General features: G+C 38.6%; 1 long non-coding RNA gene and 1 pseudogene across 1 annotated transcript in view; one reads left to right on the plus strand and one right to left on the minus strand.

The window, feature by feature from the left end:
- Positions 1 to 19,571, minus strand: part of LOC114674886 (uncharacterized) — a 298,888-nt gene that overhangs the window by 219,366 nt on the left and 59,951 nt on the right. The gene's annotated exons all lie outside the window — the stretch shown is intronic.
- Positions 3,434 to 10,345, plus strand: LOC100424855 (SPRY domain-containing protein 7-like; annotated as a pseudogene).

Here is a 19,571-nt window from a genome sequence, read left to right on the forward strand (position 1 = left end):
AAGAGGAGATTAATGAGCTAAAGTACAGGGACCTCCTCACTGGAGGAGGGCCTAGCAACATCTATGGGCCTCAGAAGCAAGTGAATACACAGTGGCCAAAAGACTAGGTAGTCTGACATAATGACAATTATAGTAATTGCTGGAAAAATCACCACGTGGGTGTGAGGGCTCAGAACAAAGAAGCTCTGTAATGAAAGAAAGAAAGAAAAGAAAGAAAGAAAGAAAGAAAGAAAGAAAGAAAGAAAGAAAGAAAGAAAGAAAGAAAGAAAGAAAGAAAGAAAGAACGAGAGAACGAGAGAACGGAAGAGAGAAAGAAGGAAGGAAGGAAGGAAGGAAGGAAGGAAGGAAGGAAGGAAGGAAGGAAGGAAGGAAGGAAGGAAGGAAGGAAGGAGGGAGAGAAAGAAAGTTACATTTTTGTGCTGCTTTGTGACTAGTCCATTCCTATTGCTCCACATTCTTCGAAACCTCAAGAAAGTGATGAGTGGTTTTCTTAGTATTCATTCACTTAGAATTCAGAACCTCCGAAGTACTTGCCCTGCATCTTTTTTGTACAGAGGAATAACTGCTTTCGGCTCCATGTGAGTCTCCTCTGCTTTCACTCTGTTTCAGATGAATAAAGAAACATGTCCACCACATCACAATTCTATATGTTTACTTAGGATGGATGCTCCAGAATGTCTATAGATGACGCCCTGTGATTTTGCTTTCCTGTTGGGATATTTTTTTTCTCCACCTCTTTCCTCTCCTACCTAATTTCCCTGCTCTTTGGAGCACATGGCTGTGTAAAAGATAATTTGCCTTTCATTGCTCAAAATTGTCTCTTACAAATCCTAGAGATTTAATCAGCTTTAGAACCTGATTTCTGCCACAGACTGCTTACAGAAGCCATCCCTTTCTTCTCCAAAGCTCCAAACTTCTTACAGAAACCACGCTCTTTCTTTTTCTTCATTTTATTTTATACAATGAACTACAAATGCATGCTTCAATATACACAGAACATTGACAGCCAGATAGGAACTTTGTAACATCCTTTTGGGAGCTTGGACTTGAGCTGATCAACCTTTCTACCTGTCAGGCCAAATAAATTTCCACAATGCTGTCTTGTTAGACAGAGGATCTGTGCAGAACCAGTTGTGCTGGAGTAAGGGAAGAAGAAGAAAAAAACAAAGGGGAGTTTAATTATGGAGAAAACTCAAACACTGCAAGTTGATCATTAAGAGGATCATTAAGATAGCCTTACTGATCTCATCAGTTATCTGAATTCACTTAACTACATCAGCCTCTTTGGCTTTGCTTAAGATGTACCCCATGCCTGTAATGACTTCCTTCTCCTTTCTACCTAATAAATCCTTAAGGCCCAACTCAACCTTTAGTTCTTCTAGGAAGCCTACCTTTCCTCCTTTAGTCTCAAGGATCTCTCCTTTCTCTGAACTTCTACAACACTTACTGTCACTTAGCACTTAGCATAGATTGACCTGTAACATATCCTGTACTTCTGTCTTTGTTAGTTATTTAATTTTTCCCAGAAGCTCCTTAAGAAAAATAATGATGTACAGTGATTTTCCATATTATTCATAGCAGGCACACAGCAAACAATTTATAATAAGGACATATTTACTGAATAATATTACAAGGGCCTCGGCATAGGAGCAGAATGTCAGGTGGTCATGCTCCCTTAGAAAGGTATGTTTTTGTACCCTTAACAGAGGATTTTGTCCACGGTCGGGTCTTATTAAAGTCAGTCTAATTTCTAAAAGTTTTCTCGAAGAGAGGCCTGGCTTCAAGCTGCCTTCAGGCTCTGAGACCTTGTCCCTTTATATAATAACAGCAAACACTGGTGGAGAATATGTGCTAGGCACCATTATAAGTGCCTTGTGTCAATTACATCATTTTAAACTTCTAAGCCTTATGAGACGGGTTATATGCTCATTTTACAGAGTGGGAAACTAAAGCACAATAAAGTAAAGTAATTTTTTCAAGGCCACACAGTAAGTAGGGGAACTTCAATAAAAACCCATGAAGTCTGACCCCAGGGTGTGCTCTTTTTATCACTTTGTAGCACTTCTGCCCTTAGTTGGAAACAGATAGACAATATCAACAAATGATTATAATCAGACTTAAGATGGCAGTATGCAAAGGATGTAGATTTGAAAAATAAAAGGTTGGTACAAACAAATAACCTTGTCATAGACACAAAGTCAGTACCATATAGGTGAGCATGCACATGATGCTGCCTGCCACCTCTGGGCAAACCAATTTAACACTAAAGAAAGTTAGCACTATCACCAGCTTCCAAGGAAGAGGGTTTTCAACAAGAAAATTACTTCAAGGTGGGGAGGAGAAACAGACTTAAGTGACCAATGAGCTGCAAAAGAAATTAACAGGAAGATGTTTTTAGAGTTCAAAAAAGTGAAATGTCTTTAAGAATATTTCTTAAGTTCAAAAGAATGTAAATTTTTTGTACCCTCAGTGTGTTTAGTTTCTCTATACTTAGATCCTGTCAACACATGTACAGGCAGGTCAGTTTTAGCTGATGGTCCATAACAGGTAACTCAAATTAAGATCATTATTGTAGTGATTATTTATTGCTATGTAATAAACCACCTCAAAACTTAGTGGTGTAAAATAATCATTTTATAATTCTTACAAATATTAGGGATGAAGAATTTGGTCTGGACTCAGCTGAGTACTTCTTCTGCTGGACTCTCCTGGGTCAACCATATGACAATATTTATCCAATAGCTCAGCTGGGGCTGGGTGGTCTAAGACGGCCTCATTCATATGTGTGGCACTTGGTGCTCTCTGTTAGCTGAGCCTCTCTCTTAGCGTGGTTTCTCATCCTCAAGGTGGCCAGCCTGGTCTTTTTTCATATGTGTCCCAAGAGTTCCCAGGAGTAAAAGAGGACAATTCCTATGCACAAGGGCTTTTTAAGATTCTGTTTGTATCTCATGTACTAATGTTTCAACGGCCAAAGCAAGTCACTTGGTCAAGTGTCAGTGTGGAAAGAACCATAAAAAGACACAGATACTGGGAGGCATGATTCACTAGGGACAATTACTTTAACAATATACCAGAGCTGTTATTCAGAATTTAGCCAGACACATCCAGCCGGCTGGCACAATCGTCTGCTTATTCTCCCATGTTGTTTGGGTTCCTCTTGAAAACTATTCAAATGTCTTCCAAAAACAATGCCTGGAGGAAATTTCAAGAGGGAGAAAACCCTGAGTCTCTCATCAGGTGTATCCTTGGCCTGTTTCTGCCACCAAATGCCAACAAAAGCAAAAGGAACCCTTAAAAGCATATTGCTAAATGAAAGGAGCCAATTTGAGAAGGCTACATACTGTATGGTTCCAACTACATGACATTCTAGAAAAGGCAAATCTATAGAGACAGATAAAAAATCAAGGACCGCAGAGTCAGTGGTCTCTGTGTGATGGCCACCTCAGTGTTGTGCTGTCTGCAGTGCTGCAGAGACAGTGGGACCAGCCACATCCTTCTGAAGGGGATGCCAGTCATGCAGCTGGACATATGACATATGGGAACAGATGTTGTCATTGTAAAAAATGACAGAAGAATATATGGAATATGAGATTGTTTAGCCAGTCCACTTTTACATAAAAACAAAAGCTGCTATGAATTCAAGATCCACTTCACAGGAATCTGGGATACTAGTGTTGCTGAGAAAGTTAACTCGAATCAGAGGAGAAAAAAATGGCAGATAACAGGCAGGACTAAATCGCAGCTCCTATTCAGACCGACAGAACAGCATGTGGAGACTCACATCACGAACTTTTGCTTCAAGAGCTACTGCAGGAAAGCTGAGAGAATCCGCAGACCCCTTGAAGGGAGTGGATTGCTCCTGCAGGACCCGGGAGACAGCCGAAATACTGTGAGTGCCCAAAGTGGGAAAGTGGGAAAGGGGGATCTCGATCACACACCCTCACTGAAGAATCTTAAGGTCCAGATCACAGGAGAAGGATTTGACCTTACCTGGAGCTGAGATCATTTAGAGAGCCAAGTGAAATACAGGAGTAGAGGAAGCAGGGAGAAGAGTCCTGTGGACTCTTTTAGTCCCCAGAGAAGGCATGTCTGACTTTGTCTCACAGGAGTCCTTGGGGAGGGCTACCAGAGAAACTGGAAAAATACAAGGAGAAGGAATCCTCCAGCTGAACTTCGTAACAATTCTAACCAAATGCAAAGTATCTTAGAACGCGGGTTGCACAAAAGCTGAGTGAGGCTAGTAACTGCCAGCTTTCTTCCACTTCCCTGGTGACCTGCATGACACAGCAGAGGTGACCATAATCCTCCTGGGAACATAACTCCATTGACCTGGGAACAATACCCCATCCCCTACAGCAGCTGCAACAAGCCCCACCCAAGGAGAATCTGAGCTCAGACATGCCTAACCCTGCCCCCAACCGATGGTCTTTCTCTACCCACCCTGTTAGCTGAAGACAAAAGTCATATTCTCTTGGGAGTTCTAGGGCCCCACCCACTGCATGATCCTACCTATACTACCACAACTGAGGCTCTCTTGAAAGTGCTACCTCCTGGCAGGAGGCCAACCAGCACAAAACTAGTGCAATAAGCAACAATAATACAACTAAGGACCCTCACAGAGTCCATTTCACTCCTCTGCCACCTCCACCAGAGCAGGTGCTTCTATCCATGACTGAGAGACTGGAAGATGGTTCACATCACAAGACTCTGTGCTGTGACAGACAATCCCCAGTACCAGCCTGGAACCTGGTAACCACATTGGGTGACTAGACCCAAAAGAGAAATAACAATAACTACAGTTCAGTGCATAAGAAGCCACATCCCTAGGAAAAGGGGGAGAATACAACATCAAAGGACACCCCATGGGACAAAAGAATCTTAACAGCAGCCTTGAGCTCCAGATCTTCCTTCTAACATAGGCTACCCAAATGAGAAGGAAGCAGAAAAACAATTCTGGTAATATGATAAAGCAAGGCTCTTTACCACACTCAAAAAATCACACTAGCTCACCAGCAATGGATCCAAACCAAGGAGAAATCCCTGATTTGCCAGAAAAAGAATTCAAAAGATTGATTATTAAGCTAATCAAGGAAGCACCAGAGAAAGGTGAAGTCCAATTTAATGAAATCAAAAAACTGATACAAGATATGAGGGGAGAAATCTTCAGTGAAATAGATACAGTAAATAAAAACAATCACAATTTCTGGAAAGCAAGGGCACACTTATAGAAATGGAAAATGCACTGGAAAACCTCAGCAATAGAATCAAACAAGCAGAAGAAAGAACTTCAGAGCTCAAAGACAAAGAAAAAGGAATTTAAAAAACAATGAATAAAGCCTCCAAGAAGTTTGGGATATGTTAAATGACCAAATCTAAGAATAATTGGCATTCCTGAGAAAGAAGAGAAATCTAAAAGTTGGGGAAACATATTTGAGAGGAATAATCAAGGAAAACTTCCTCAGCCTTGCTAGAGATCTAGACATCCAAATACAAGAAGCTCAAATAACTTCTGGGAAATTCATCACAAAAAGATCATCACCTAGGCACATAGCCATCAGGTTATCTAAAGTCAAGATGGAAGAAAGAATATTAAGAATTGTGAGGCAAAAGCACAAGGTAACCTATAAAGGAAAACCCGTAAGATTAACAGCAGATTTCTCAGCAAAAACACTACAAGCTAGAAGGGATTGGGGCCCTATCTTCAGCCTCCTTAGAATTTCACATCCAATTTATCAACCAAGAATTTCACATCCAGTAAAACTAAACTTCATAAATGAAGGAAAGATACAGTCTGTTTTAGACAAACAAATTATGAGACAATACACCACTACGAAGCCAGTACTACAAGAACTGGTAAAAGGAGCTCTAAATCTTGAAACAGATTCTCGAAATACACATCAAAACAGAACCTCCTTAAGGCATAAATCTCACAGGACCTATAAAATAACAACACAATAAACTTTGAAAAAAAAAAAAAACAGGTATTCAGGCAACAAATAGCATGATGAATAGAATAGTACCTCACATCTCAATACTAACATTGAATGTAAATGGCTTAAATGCTCCACTTAAAAGATACAGGATGGCAGAATGGATAAGAATCCACAAACCAAGTATCTGCTGCCTTCAGGAGACTCACCTAACACATAAGGAATCACATAAACTTAAGATAAAAGAGTAGAAAAAGACATTCCACACAAAAGGACACCAAAAGCAAGCAGGAGTAGCTATTCTTATATCACACAAAACAAACTTTAAAGCAATACCAGTTAAAAAAGACAAAGAGGGTCATTATATAATGATAAAAGGCCTTGTCCAACAGGAAACTATCACAGTCCTACATATACATGCACCTAACACTGGACCTCCCAAATTTATAAAATAATTACTACTACACCTAAGAAATGAGAGAGACAACAACACAGTAATAGTGGGAGACTTCAATACTCCACTGACAGCTCTTGACAGATCATCAAGACAGAAAGTCACCAAGGAAACAATGGATTTAAACCACAACCTAGAATAAATGGACTTAACAGATATATACCAAACGTTCAACCAAAAAACACAAAATATACATTCTATTCATCACTGCATGGAATATTCTCCAAAATAGACCATATAATAGGCCACAAAATAAGTCTCAATGAATTTAAGAAACCTGAAATTATATCACTTGCCCTCTCTGACCACAGTGGAATAAAATTGGAAATTAACTCCAAAAGGAACCCTCAAAACCATGAAAATACATGGAAATTAAATAATCTGCCCCTGAATGATCTTAATAGTGACACAATCTATCAAAATCTATAAAATACAGCAAAGGTGGTGCTAAGAGGAAAGTTCATAACCTTAAAGGCCTACATCAAAAAGTCTGAAAGAGCACAAAAGACAATCTAAGGTCACAACTCAAGGAACTAGAGAAACAAGAACCAACCAAATCCAAGCCCAGCAGAATAAAAGGAAAAGCCTAGATGAGAGAAGAACTAAATGAAATTGAAACAAACAAAAAAAAATACAAAGGATAAGTGAAATGAAAAGCTGGTTCTTTGAAAACAAAAATAATAATAGACCATTAGCAAGATTAACCAAGAAAAGAAGAGAGAAGAACCAAATAAGCTCAATTAGAAGCAAAGTGGGAGATACTGCAACTGACACCACAGAAATACAAAACGCCATGAAGACTACTATGAACAACTTTATGCACATAAACTATAAAACCTAGAGGAGATGGATAAATTTCTGGAAATATACAATCCTCCTAGCTTAAACCAGAAAAAAGTAGAAACCCTGAACAGATCAATAGCAAGCAGTGAGATTGAAATGATAACAAAACAATTGCCAACAAAAAAAGTCCAGGACCAGATGGATTCACAGCTGCATTCTATCAGACATTCAAAGAAGAATTGGTAACGATCCTATTGACACTACTTCACAAGATAGAGAAAGAATCCTCCCTAAATTATTCTATGAAGGCAGCATCCTTCTAACACCAAAACCAGGAAAGGACATAACAAAAAAAGAAAACCACAGACCAACGTTGCTGATGAATATAGATGCAAAAATCCTTAACAAAATAATAGCTAACTGAATCCAACAGCATATCAAAAAGATAATCCACCATGATCAAATGGGTTTCATACTGGGGATGTAGGGATGGTTTCACATACACAAGTAAGTAAATGTGATACACCACATGAACAGAATTTTTTTAATTCACATAATCATCTCAATAGATGCAGAAAATGCATTTGACAAAATCCAGCATCACTTTATGATTAAAACATTCAGCAAAATCAGCATAGAAGTGAAATATGTTAATGTCATAAAAGTTATCTATGACAAACCCAGAGCCAACATCACACTGAATGAGGAAAAGTTGAAAGCATTCCCTCTGAAAAGTGAAACAAGAGGAGGATGCTCACTCTCACCACTTCTATTCAACACAGTTCTGGAAGTCCTAGCCAGAGCAATCAGACAAGAGAAAGAAATAAAGGGTATCCAAATTGGTAAAAATGAAGCCAAAATGTCGCTCTTTGCTGATGATATGTTTGTATACCCAGAAAACCCTAAAGACCCCTCCAAAAAGCTCCTAGAACTGATAAATGATTTCAGCAAAGTTTCAGGATACAAAATTAATGTACACACATCAGTAGCTCTGCTATACACCAATGGCGACTGACCTGTGAAAGAAATCAAGAACTCAACCCCTTTTACAATAGCTGCAAAAAAATAAAATAAAATACTTAGGAATACACCTAACAAAGGAGTCAAAAGACCTCTACAAGGAAAACTACAAAACACTGCTGAAAGAAATCACAGACAACACGAACAAATGGAAACACACTCCATGCTCATGAATGGGTAGAATCAATATTGTGAAAATGACCATACTGACAAAAGCAATCTGCAAATTCAGTGCAATCCCCATCAAAATACCACCATCATTCTTCACAGAATTAGAGGAAAAAAAAAACTATTCTAAAATTCATATGGAACCAAAAAAGAGCCCGCATAGCGAAAGCAAGACTAAGCAAAAAGAACAAATCTGGAGGCATCACACTACCTGATTTCAAAATATACTATAAAGCTATAGTCACCAAAACAGCTTGGTACTGTTATAAAAATAGGCACATAGCCCAATAGAACAGAATAGAGAACCCAGCAATAAACCCAAATACTTACAGACAACTGATCTTCAACAAAGCAAACAAAAACATAAAGTGGGGAAAGGACACTCTACTCAACAAATCGTACTGGGATAATTGGCAAGCCACATGTAGAAGAATAAAACTAGATCCTCATCTCTCACCTTATATGAAATTTTTGAGCTCAAAATGGATTAAGGACTTAAATCTAAGACCCAAAACCATAAAAACTATAGAACGTTAGACAAACCCTTCTAAACATTGGCTTATGCAAAGACTTCATGACCAAGAACCCAAAAGCAAGTGCAACAAAAACAATGATAAATAGGTGGGACCTAATTAAACTAAAAAGTTTTTGCACAGCAAAATAAACAATCAGCAAAGTAAACAGACAACTCAGCAAGTGGGAGAAAATCTTCACAATCTCTACATTCAACAAAGGACTAATATCCAGAATCTAAAAGGAACTCAAACAAATTAGCAAGAAGGAAATAATCTCATCAAAAAATGGATGTGAATAGACAATTCTCAAAAGTTATACAAATGGCCAAAAAACAAATGAAAAAAAATGCTCAACATCACTAATGATCAGGGAAATGCAAATCCAAACCACAATGCTATACCACCTTACTCCTGCAAGAATGGCCACAAACAAAAAATAATAGATGTTGGCAGGGATGCGGTGAAAAGGGAACACTTTTACACTGCTGGTGGGAATGTAAACTACTACAGCCACTATGGAAAACAGTGTGGAGATTTCTTAAAGAACTAAAAGTAGAACTACCATTCAATCCAGCAATCTCACTACTGGGTATCTACCCAAAGAAAGGAAGTCATTACACAAAAAAAGATACTTGCACACACATGTTTATAGCAGCACAATTTGCAGTAGCAAAAACATGAAACAAGCCCAAATGCCCATCAATCAATGAGTGGATAAAGATATTGTTGTGTATATATACCATGGAATACTATTCAGTGATTAAAAAAATAAATAAAAAAGGAATGAAATAATGGCATTCGCAGCAACCTGAATAGAATTGGAGACCATTATTCTAAGTGAAGTAACTCAGGAATGGAAAACTAGACATTGTATGTTGTCACTTATAAGTGGGAGCTAAGCTATGAGAATGCAAAGGCAAAAGAATGATGTAATGGACTTTGGGGACTCAAGGGAAAGAGTCAGAGGTAGGTGGGGGATAAAAGACTACAAATTGGGTACAGTCTATACTGATATAGATTTTGGTGATGGGTGCACCAAAATCTCACAAATCACCACTACAGGACTTATGAATGTAACCAAACACCACCTGTTCCCAAAAACCTTGGAAATAAAAAAAAAAAACTATAAAAAATTGTAAAAAAATAATAAAATAAACTTGAATCAGAGACCTCTTGGCCAAGACATACAGTCTGGTGATGGGAAATAAGGAGCCCTGTACCACAATAATAAAGAGAAAAATAGGCTGCTAGCAAACAGCCTTCCACAGAAGGGACATGCGGGGGTATTACATATGACCATGTAGAATATATGCTTGAATGGAAAAATATGCATTGTCCAACATCAAGTGTCAAGGGACACTGTATCCAGTTATTTATGTTGATAAGAATTCAACTGAATTTTCAGTTCAATGAATTTTATCATACTCTTCCACAGGGTTTTGAAAAAAATATTATTTGAACAGCAGACCTTCTGAATATTTTTGCTTTTGAAACTTATTTCTCCACTGTTAAAAATGTTTGCCATTTAATAAAGCTTTATCTGACCTATAGATGAAAATATATTCTTTAAAATATGCTTGTTGGCCAGGCATGGTGGCTTGCACCTGTAATCCCAGTATTTTGGGGAGACTGAGGCAGGCAATTGCTTGGGGCCAGATGTTCAAGACCAGCCTGGGAAACATAGCAAGGCCCTATCTCTACAAAAAAAAATTAAGAAAAAAATGATTTTTAATGCTGTCTAAGGAATCAGTGTCTTCAATAGACCACAGTGAAGTTGGGATTTTAAATACTTATGTTTAGTGGTATGAATGTCAGCATTTGGGGAAGTTTGTTTAATGTTTATTTAAATAAATACAATATGGAGCCAGGTGGAGCAAGATGGCAGGAGAGAAGGCTCCACCAACCGTCGCCCCCCCCAAAAGGACACCAATTTAACAACTATCTACATACACACAAACACACACACACACACACACACAGAGCACCTTCATAAGAACCAAAAATCACGTGAGTACTCATAGTGTCTGGTTTCAGCTTCCTATCATTGAAAGAGGCACTGAAGTGTAGAAAACACAGTGCTGAATCACCAAAGCCATCCCTTTCCCACTGCTAACCCCCAGCAGTGGCGGCAGGGTGCAGAGAGCCTTTCAGTGTGCTGGAAGAGGGAGAGCCCAGTAACTGGGGAACATTGAACACAGTGCTGTCCTGTTGTAGCGAAAGAAAAGCTGGACCAAATTCAGCTGACACTGGCCAATGGACTGCATTTAAACCGGCCCTAGCCAGAGACAAATCGCCAATCACAGCAGTTGAAACTTGAGTTCTGCAAGCCTTGCCACTGAGGGCTACAGTGCTCTGGGGCTCTAAGTAAACTCAAAAGGCAGTGTAGGCTGCAAGAACTGCAACCCCTATGTGAGTCCTAGTACTGAATTGAGCCCAGAGATAGTGAACTAGGGGGCAGGTGACCTACTGAGATACAAGCCAGAGTGGCTAAGAGAGTGTTGACATCACCCCTCTCCTAACCACAGGCTGCACAGATCACAGCTCCAAAAGAGATCCCTCCTTTCCACCTGAGGAGAGGGGAGGGAAGAGCGAGGAGGACTTTGTCTTGCATCTTGGATACCAGCTCAGCCACAGCAGGATAGGGCACTGGCCAGAGTACTGAGGCCCCATTTGCAGGCTGTAGCTCCTGACTGACAATACTACACACACCCTGGGCCAGACGGAACCTGCTACCTTGAAGGGAAGGACCCAACCCCGGCTGCATTCATCACCTGCTAATTGAAGAGACCTTGGCCATGAATAACCAGAAGTGATACCCATGTACTACATCAAGGGTCCTGGGTGAGCCTCTGAGATTTGCTGGTTCCAGGTGAGACTAGCACATTACCAGCTGTGGTGGCTATGGGACAGAACCCCTACTTGAGAAAAGCAGACCAAAAAAAAGGGACTTTGTTTTGCACCTCAGGTACCAGCATGACCACAAGAGGTAGAGCACCAAGTGGGCTCCTGAGTCCCCAGTTTCATGATTTGACTCTTGGACAGCATTTCTGGACTTGCCCTGGGACAGAGGAGAGCTCACTGACCTAAAGGGTGAGTCCCAGGTCAGGCAGCATTCACCACAAGCTGACTGAAGAGTACTTGGGCCTCGAGGGAATATTAACGGTAGTCTGGCAGTACTCCTCATGGGCCTGTGGTGTCACTGGCCATCAGGTGAGGATTCTTTGTCTTTGGAAAGGGGAAGGAAGAGTGGGGAAAGCTGTGTCTAGGGGTTTGAGTGCCAGCTCAGTCACAGTACAACAGAACATCAGGCAGACCTCTAAGGTTTTTAAATCTAGTTCCTGGCTCCTGGATGACACCTCTGCACCTGCCTGGAACCTCATAGACCTCACTGCTCTAAAGGAAAAAACACAGACCTGCCTGGTTTTGTCAACTGCTGACTGTAGAGCTCCAGGCTTGAGTGAACATAGGTGGTAGCCAGGGAGTGGTTACAGCAGGCCTTGGTCAAGACCCAGTGCTATGCTAGCTCCAGGGCTGATCCAGTGCAGTCACAGTGGTGGTGGACATACGAGTCTTTGTGTCATTCCACTCCCAGCTTCAGGTGGCTCAGAACAGAGAGAGATAGAGAGAGAGAGAGAGAGAGAGAGAGAGAGACTCCATTTGCTTGAGAGAAAGTAAGGGAAGAGGCCAAGAGTATCTGCCCAATAATCCAGAGAATTCTCACAGATTTTGTCCAAGACCATCAAGGTGGTACCTCTACAAGTCTCCAAGAATCATGGTGTTACTGGACGTGGAGTGTCCCCTAAAATAGATAGAGGTTAGATCACAACACCCAAGTCCTTAAAAATATCTGGAAAGCCAGGCCGGGTGCAGTGGCTCACACCTGTAATCCCAGTACTTTGGGAGGCTGAGGCAGGTGGATCACCTGAGGTCGGGAGCTCAAGATCAGCCTGACCAAGAGGGAGAAACCCCATCTCTACCAAAAATACAAAATTAGCCAGGGGTGGTGGTGCATGCCTGTAATCCCAGCTACTCAGGAGGCTGAGGCAGGAGAATCGCTTGAACCCAGGAGGTGGAGGCTGCAGTGAGCTGAGATCACGCCATTTCACTCCAGCCTGGGCAACAACAGCCAAACTCTGTCTCAAAAAAAATTTAAAAAAAGATTTTTAAAAATTATATATATACATATATATATGGAAAGCCTTCCCAAGAAGGATGGGTACAAACAAGTCCAGAATGTAAAGACTACAATAAATACCTAACTCTTCAACGCCCAGACCAGATGAAATCTATAAGTATGAAGAAAATCGAGGAAATAATGACCTCATCAAATGAACAAATAAGGCACCAGGGAGAAACAGAGTCCTGGAGAAACAGAGATGTGACCTTTTAGAGAGATAATTCAAAATAGCTGTTTCAGGAAACTCAAAGAAAGTCAACGTAACACAGAGAAGGAATTCAGAATTCTATCAGATAAATTTAACAAAGATATTGAAATAGTAAAAAAAGAATCAAGCAGAAATTCTGAAGATGAAAAATGCAACAGACATACTGAAGAACGCATCATAGTCCTTTATTAGAAGAATTGATCAAGCATAAGAAAGAATTGGTGAGCTCAAAGAGAAGCTACTTGAAAACACACAGTCACTGGAGACAGAAGAAAAAAGAATAAGCACACCTACAGGATCTAGAAAATAGCCTCAAATGGGCTAATCTCAGATTTATTGGCCTTAAAAAGGAAGTGGGAAAAGCAATAGGGGTAAAAAGCTTATTCAAAGGGATAATAACAGAAAACTTTCCAAACCTACAGAAAGATATCAACATCCAAGTCCAAGAAGGTTATAGAACACCAAACAGATTTAACCCAAAGAAGACTACATCAAGGCATTTAATAATCGAATTCCCAAAGATCAAAGATAAAGAAAGGAGCCTAAAATCAAAAGAAAAGAAACAATATACAATGGAGCTCCAATATGTCTGACTGCAGACTTTTCAGTGGAAATCTTACAGGCCAAGAGAGAGTGGCATGACATATTTCAAGTACTGGAAAAAAAAAAAGTTTACCTAGAATAATATCCAGCAAAAGTAGCCTTCAAACACGAAAGAGAAATAAAGATTTTTCCTAACAAAAGCTGAGAGATTTCATCAATACCAGACCTATCACGCAAAATATGCTAAAGGGAGTACTTCAATCACAAAGAAAAGGATGTTAATGAGCAATAAGTAATAACCTGAAATTACAAAAATCACAGATAGTAGTAAGTACACAGAAAAACACAGAGTGTTATAGCACTTTAACTATGCAGTATAAACTACCCTTATCCTCAGTAGAAAGACTAAATGATAAGCCAATCAAAAATAGTAACTACAACAACTTTTTGAGAAATAGTCCAATAAGATAGAAATAGAAATAACAAAAGTTTAAAGGGGGACAAAGTTAAGGTGGAGAGTTTTTAATAGTATTCTTTCTGCTTGTTTGTTTCTTTATGCAAACAGTTTTAAATTGTTATCAGCTTAAAATAATGAGTTATAAGACAGTATTTACAAGCCTTATGGTAACCGCAAACCAAAACAAACATACAACAGATCCAAAAAAAAAGAAAAAGCAAGAAACTAAATCATATCACCAGAGAAAAAACATCTTCAAAAGAGAAGAGAGAAAGAAAAGAAAGAAGGAAGAAAAAAACACAAAACAAAAAGAAAACACATAACAAAACTGCAGAGGTAAGTCCTTACTTATCAATAATTACATTGAATGTAAATGGACCAAACTCTCCAATAAAAAGACATAGACTGACTGAACAGATTTAAAACAAAGAAAAAGACCCATTGGCCTGTTCCCTACAAGAAGCACACTTCACCTACAGAGACACACATAGACTGAAAATAAAGGGATGAAAAAAGATATTCCATGCCAGTGGAAACCAAAAATCAACAAAAGTAGCTACACTTATATAAAACAAAATAGATGTAGAGACAAAAACTATAAGAAGAGACAAAGACACTATATAATGATAAAGGAGTCAATTCAGCAAGAGAATATAACAATTTTGAATATATATGCACCCAACATTGGAGCACCCAGATATATAAAACAAATATTACTAGAAATAAAGATAGGCCCTAAAACAATATTAACTAGAGAATTAAATACCCCATTTTCAACACTGAACAGATCTTCCAGACAGAAAATTAATAAAGAAACATCAGATTTAAACTGCATTATAGACCAAATGGATCTAATAGGTATTTACAGAACATTTCATCCAATAGCTGCAAAATACACATTCTTTTCCTCAGCATATGGATCATTCTCAAAGATCAACCATATGTTAAGTCACAAAACTAGTCTTAAAACATTCAAAAAATTGAAATTATATCAAGTGTCTTCTGTAACCACAATAAAAAAAAACTAGAAATCAATAACAAGAGGAAATTTGGAAACTATACAAATACATGGAAATTAAACAATATACTCCTGAATGACCAGTGGGTTGATAAAGAAATTAAGAAGATAAATGAAAAACTTCTTGAAACGAATAACAGAAACACAACATAACAAAAGCTGTGGGATACAGCAAAAGAAGTAAAGAGGAAAGTTTATAGCTACAAGTGCTTATATCAAAAAAGAAGAAAAATTAAACAATCTAATGATGCATCCTAAAGAACTAGAAAAGCAAAAGCAAACCAAATCCAAAATTAGTAGGAGAAAAGAAATAATAAAGATCAGAGCAGAAATAAAGAAAATTAAAATGAAGAAAACAATGCAAACAATCATAAGTTAAACATAATTGACAAATCTTAAGCCAGACTAAGAAAAAAAGAGAGAAGACTCAAATAAATAAAATCAGAAATGAAAAAGGAGGCATTACAACTGATGCTGCAGAAATTCAAAGGATCATTTGTGATTATTATGAGCACCTGTATGGCAATAAATTTGAAAATCTAGAAGAAATGGACAAATTCCTAGACACATACAACCTATGAATATTGAGCCAGGAAGAAATCCAAAACCTGAATAGACCAATAACAAGTAATGAGATCAAAACCATAATAAAAGGTCTCCCAGTAAAAAAATTCCAGGATGTGATGGCATCACTGCTAAATTCTACCAAACATTTAAAGAAGAACTAATAACAACCCTCCTCAAACTATTCTAAAGCTAGAGGAGGAGGGAATACTTCCAAACTCATTCTGTGAGGTGAGTATTACCCTGATACCAAAACCTAACAAAGACACATTAAAAAAAAAAAAAAAAAAAGAATACTACAGGCCAACATCTCTGATGAATATTGATGCAAAAATTCTCAATAAAATACTAGCAAACCAAATTTAACACACATTAAAAAAAAATCATTCATCATGACAAAGTGGGATTTACCCCTGAAATACAAAAATGTTTCAACATAGGCAAATCAATTACTATGATACATCTTATTAACAGAATGAAGAAGATAAACCATATGATCATTGCGATTGATGCTGAAAAAAAGTATTTGATAAAACTCAACATCCTTCAAGATAAAATCCTTCAAAAAAATGGGGATAGAAGGAGCATATGCCAACATAATAAAAGCCCTACATGACAGACCCACAGCTAGTGTCATAATGAATGGGGAAAAACTGAAAGCCTTTCCTCTAAGATCTGAAACACAAGGATGCCCATTTTCACCACTGTTATTCAAGATAGTAGTGGAATTCCTCACTAGAGCAATCAGACAAGAGAAACAAATAAAGGGCATCCCAGTTGGAAAGGAAGAAATCAAATTATCCTTGTTTGCAGAATATATGATCTGATATTTGGAAAAACCTAAAGACTCCACTAAAAATCTTTTAGAACTGATAAACGAATTCAGTATAGTGACAGGATGCAAAATCAACATACAGAAATCAGTAGCATTTCTATATGCAAACAGTGAACAAAATAAAAAAATAAAAAGTAATCTCATTTACAATAGCCACAAATAAAATGAAATACCTAGGAATTAACCAAAGAAGTGACAGATCTCTATAATAAAAACTATAAAACACTCATGAAAGATATTGAAGAGGTCACAAAAAAATGAAAAGATATTTTATGTTCATGGACTGGAAGAATCAATATTGTTAAGATATCCATGCCACCAAAGCAATCTACAGATACCATGTAATCCCTATCAAAATACCAACGATATTCTTCACAGAAATATAAGAAACAATCCTGTAATTTATAAAGAACCACAAAAGACCCAGAATAGCCAAAGCTAATCTAAGCTAAAATAAAAAAAAAACTGGAGAAGTTACATTACCTGACTTTAAATTATACTACAGAGCTATAGTCATCAAAATGGCATGGTGCTGACATAAAAACAGACACATAGACCAGTGGAACAGAATAGAAAACCCAGAACAAAATCCACACATTTACAGTGGACTCATTTTTGACAAAGCTTTCAAGAACACATGATGAAGAAAAGACAGTCTCTTCAATAAATGGTGCTAGAAAAACTGGACATCCATATGCAGAAGAATGAAACTAGACCACTATCTTTCACCATATACAAAAATCAAATCAACATGAATTAAAGATTAAAATCTAAAACCTCAATCTATGAAACGACTACAAGAAAACATTGGGGAAACTCTCCAGGACACTGGTCTGGGCAAGGACTTTTTGAGCGATATCCCACATGCACAGGCAACCAAAGCAAACATGAACAAATAGGATCACATCAAGTTAAAAAGCTTTTCTCCAGCAAAGAAAACAATCAGCAAAGTGAACAGACATCCCAAAGAATGGGAGAAAACATTTACAAACTACCTGACTGGCAAAGCATGAATAATCAGAATATACGAGGAGCTCAAACAATTCTACAGGGAAAAATTGAATAATCTGATCAAAAGTTGGGCAAAATATTTGAATAGACATTTCTCAAAAGAAGACATACAAATGACAAACAGACATGAGAAAAACTGTTCAACATCATTGATCATCAGAAAAAATGCAAATTAAAACTACAATGAGATATCATTTCACCCCTGTTAAAATAACTTACATTCAGGTTCCTCAAATAACTAAAAATACAGCAACCATATGACCCAGTAATCCCACTGCTGGGCATATACCTCTATATGGTTTGGCTGTGTCCCCACCTATATCTCATCTTGAATTCCCATGTGTTGTGGGAGGGACCCAGTGAAAGTAATTGAATCCTGGGGGCAAGTCTTTCCCACGCTGTTCGTGTGATAGTGAATGAGTCTCATGAGATTTGATGGTTTTCTAAAGAAGAGTTCCCTTGCACAAGCTCTCTCTTTGCCTGCTGCCATCCATGTAAGACATGACTTGCTCCTCCTTCCCTTCTGCCATGATTGTGGGGCCTCCCCAGCCACTTGGAAATGTAAGTCCATTAAACCTCTCTTTCTTTTATAAATTGCAGAGTCTTGAATACTCAACTCTTTATCAACAGCATGAAAAGAGACTAATACCTACCTGAAAGAAAGAAAATCAGTATACTGAAGAGATATCTGCACTCCTACATTAGTTGCAGCACTGTTCCCAATAGCCAAGATTTGGAAGCAATCTAAGTGTCCATCAAAAGATGAATCAATAAAGAAAATGTGGTACATATACACAATGGAGTACTATTCAGCCATAAAACAATGAGATTCTGTCATTTACAACAACATGTATGAAACTGGAGATCATTATGTTAAGTAAAATAAGCCAGGCACCAAAAGACAAATATTGCATGTTCTCATTTATCTGTGGAATGTAAAAAGCAAAATAACTGAATTTGTGGAGATAGAGAGTAGAAGGAAAGTTTGCAAAGGCTGGGAAGCATAATGGAGGTCTGGGGAAAGAGGAGGCAATGGTTAATGAGCACAAAAAATAGAATGAATAAGATGTAGTATTTAATAGCACAACAGGGTGACTATAGTCTATAATAATTTAATTGTATGTTTTAAAACAACTAAAAGAATATAATTGGATTCTTTGTAACACTAAAAATAAATGCTTGAGGGAACGGATACCCCATTCTCCACAATGTGATTATTATGCATTGCAAGCCTATATCAAAATATCTCAAAGATGGCCAAAAAGGAACAGCTCTAGTCTGCAGCTCCCAGCAAGATCAATGCAGAAGGCAGGTGATTTCTGCATTTCCAACTAAGGTACCCAGCTCATCTCACTGGGATTGGTTAGACAGTGGGTGCAGCCCATGGAGGGTGAGTCAAAGCAGGGTGGGTTGTTGCCTCACCTGGGAAGCACAGGGGGTCAGGGAACTCTCTCCCCTAGCCAAGGGAAGCCGTGAGGGAGTGTCACATGAGGAAAAGTGCACTCTGGCCCACATTTTACATTTTTCCCATGGTCTTCACAAATCATAGACCAGGAGATTCCCTCAGGTGCCTATGCCACCAGGGCCCTGGGTTTCAAGCACAAAACTGGGTGGCTGTTTGGGCAGACACTGAGTTAGCTACAGGAGTTTTTTTTCATACCCCAGTGGTGCCTGGAATGCCAGGGAGACAGAACCGTTCACTCCCCTGGAAAGGGGGCTGAAGCCAGGGAGCCAAGTGTTCTAGCTCAGCCGATCCCACCCCCCAGAGAGCCCAGCAAGCTAAGATCCACTGGCTTAAAATTCTCACTGACAGCACAGCAGCCTGAAGTCGACCTGGGATGTTTGAGCTTGTTGGGGGTAGGGGAATCCACCATTACTGAAGCTTGAG

This window comes from Macaca mulatta, chromosome X (genome assembly GCF_049350105.2).
Source record: "Macaca mulatta isolate MMU2019108-1 chromosome X, T2T-MMU8v2.0, whole genome shotgun sequence".
NCBI classification, from domain to species: Eukaryota; Metazoa; Chordata; class Mammalia; order Primates; family Cercopithecidae; genus Macaca; species Macaca mulatta.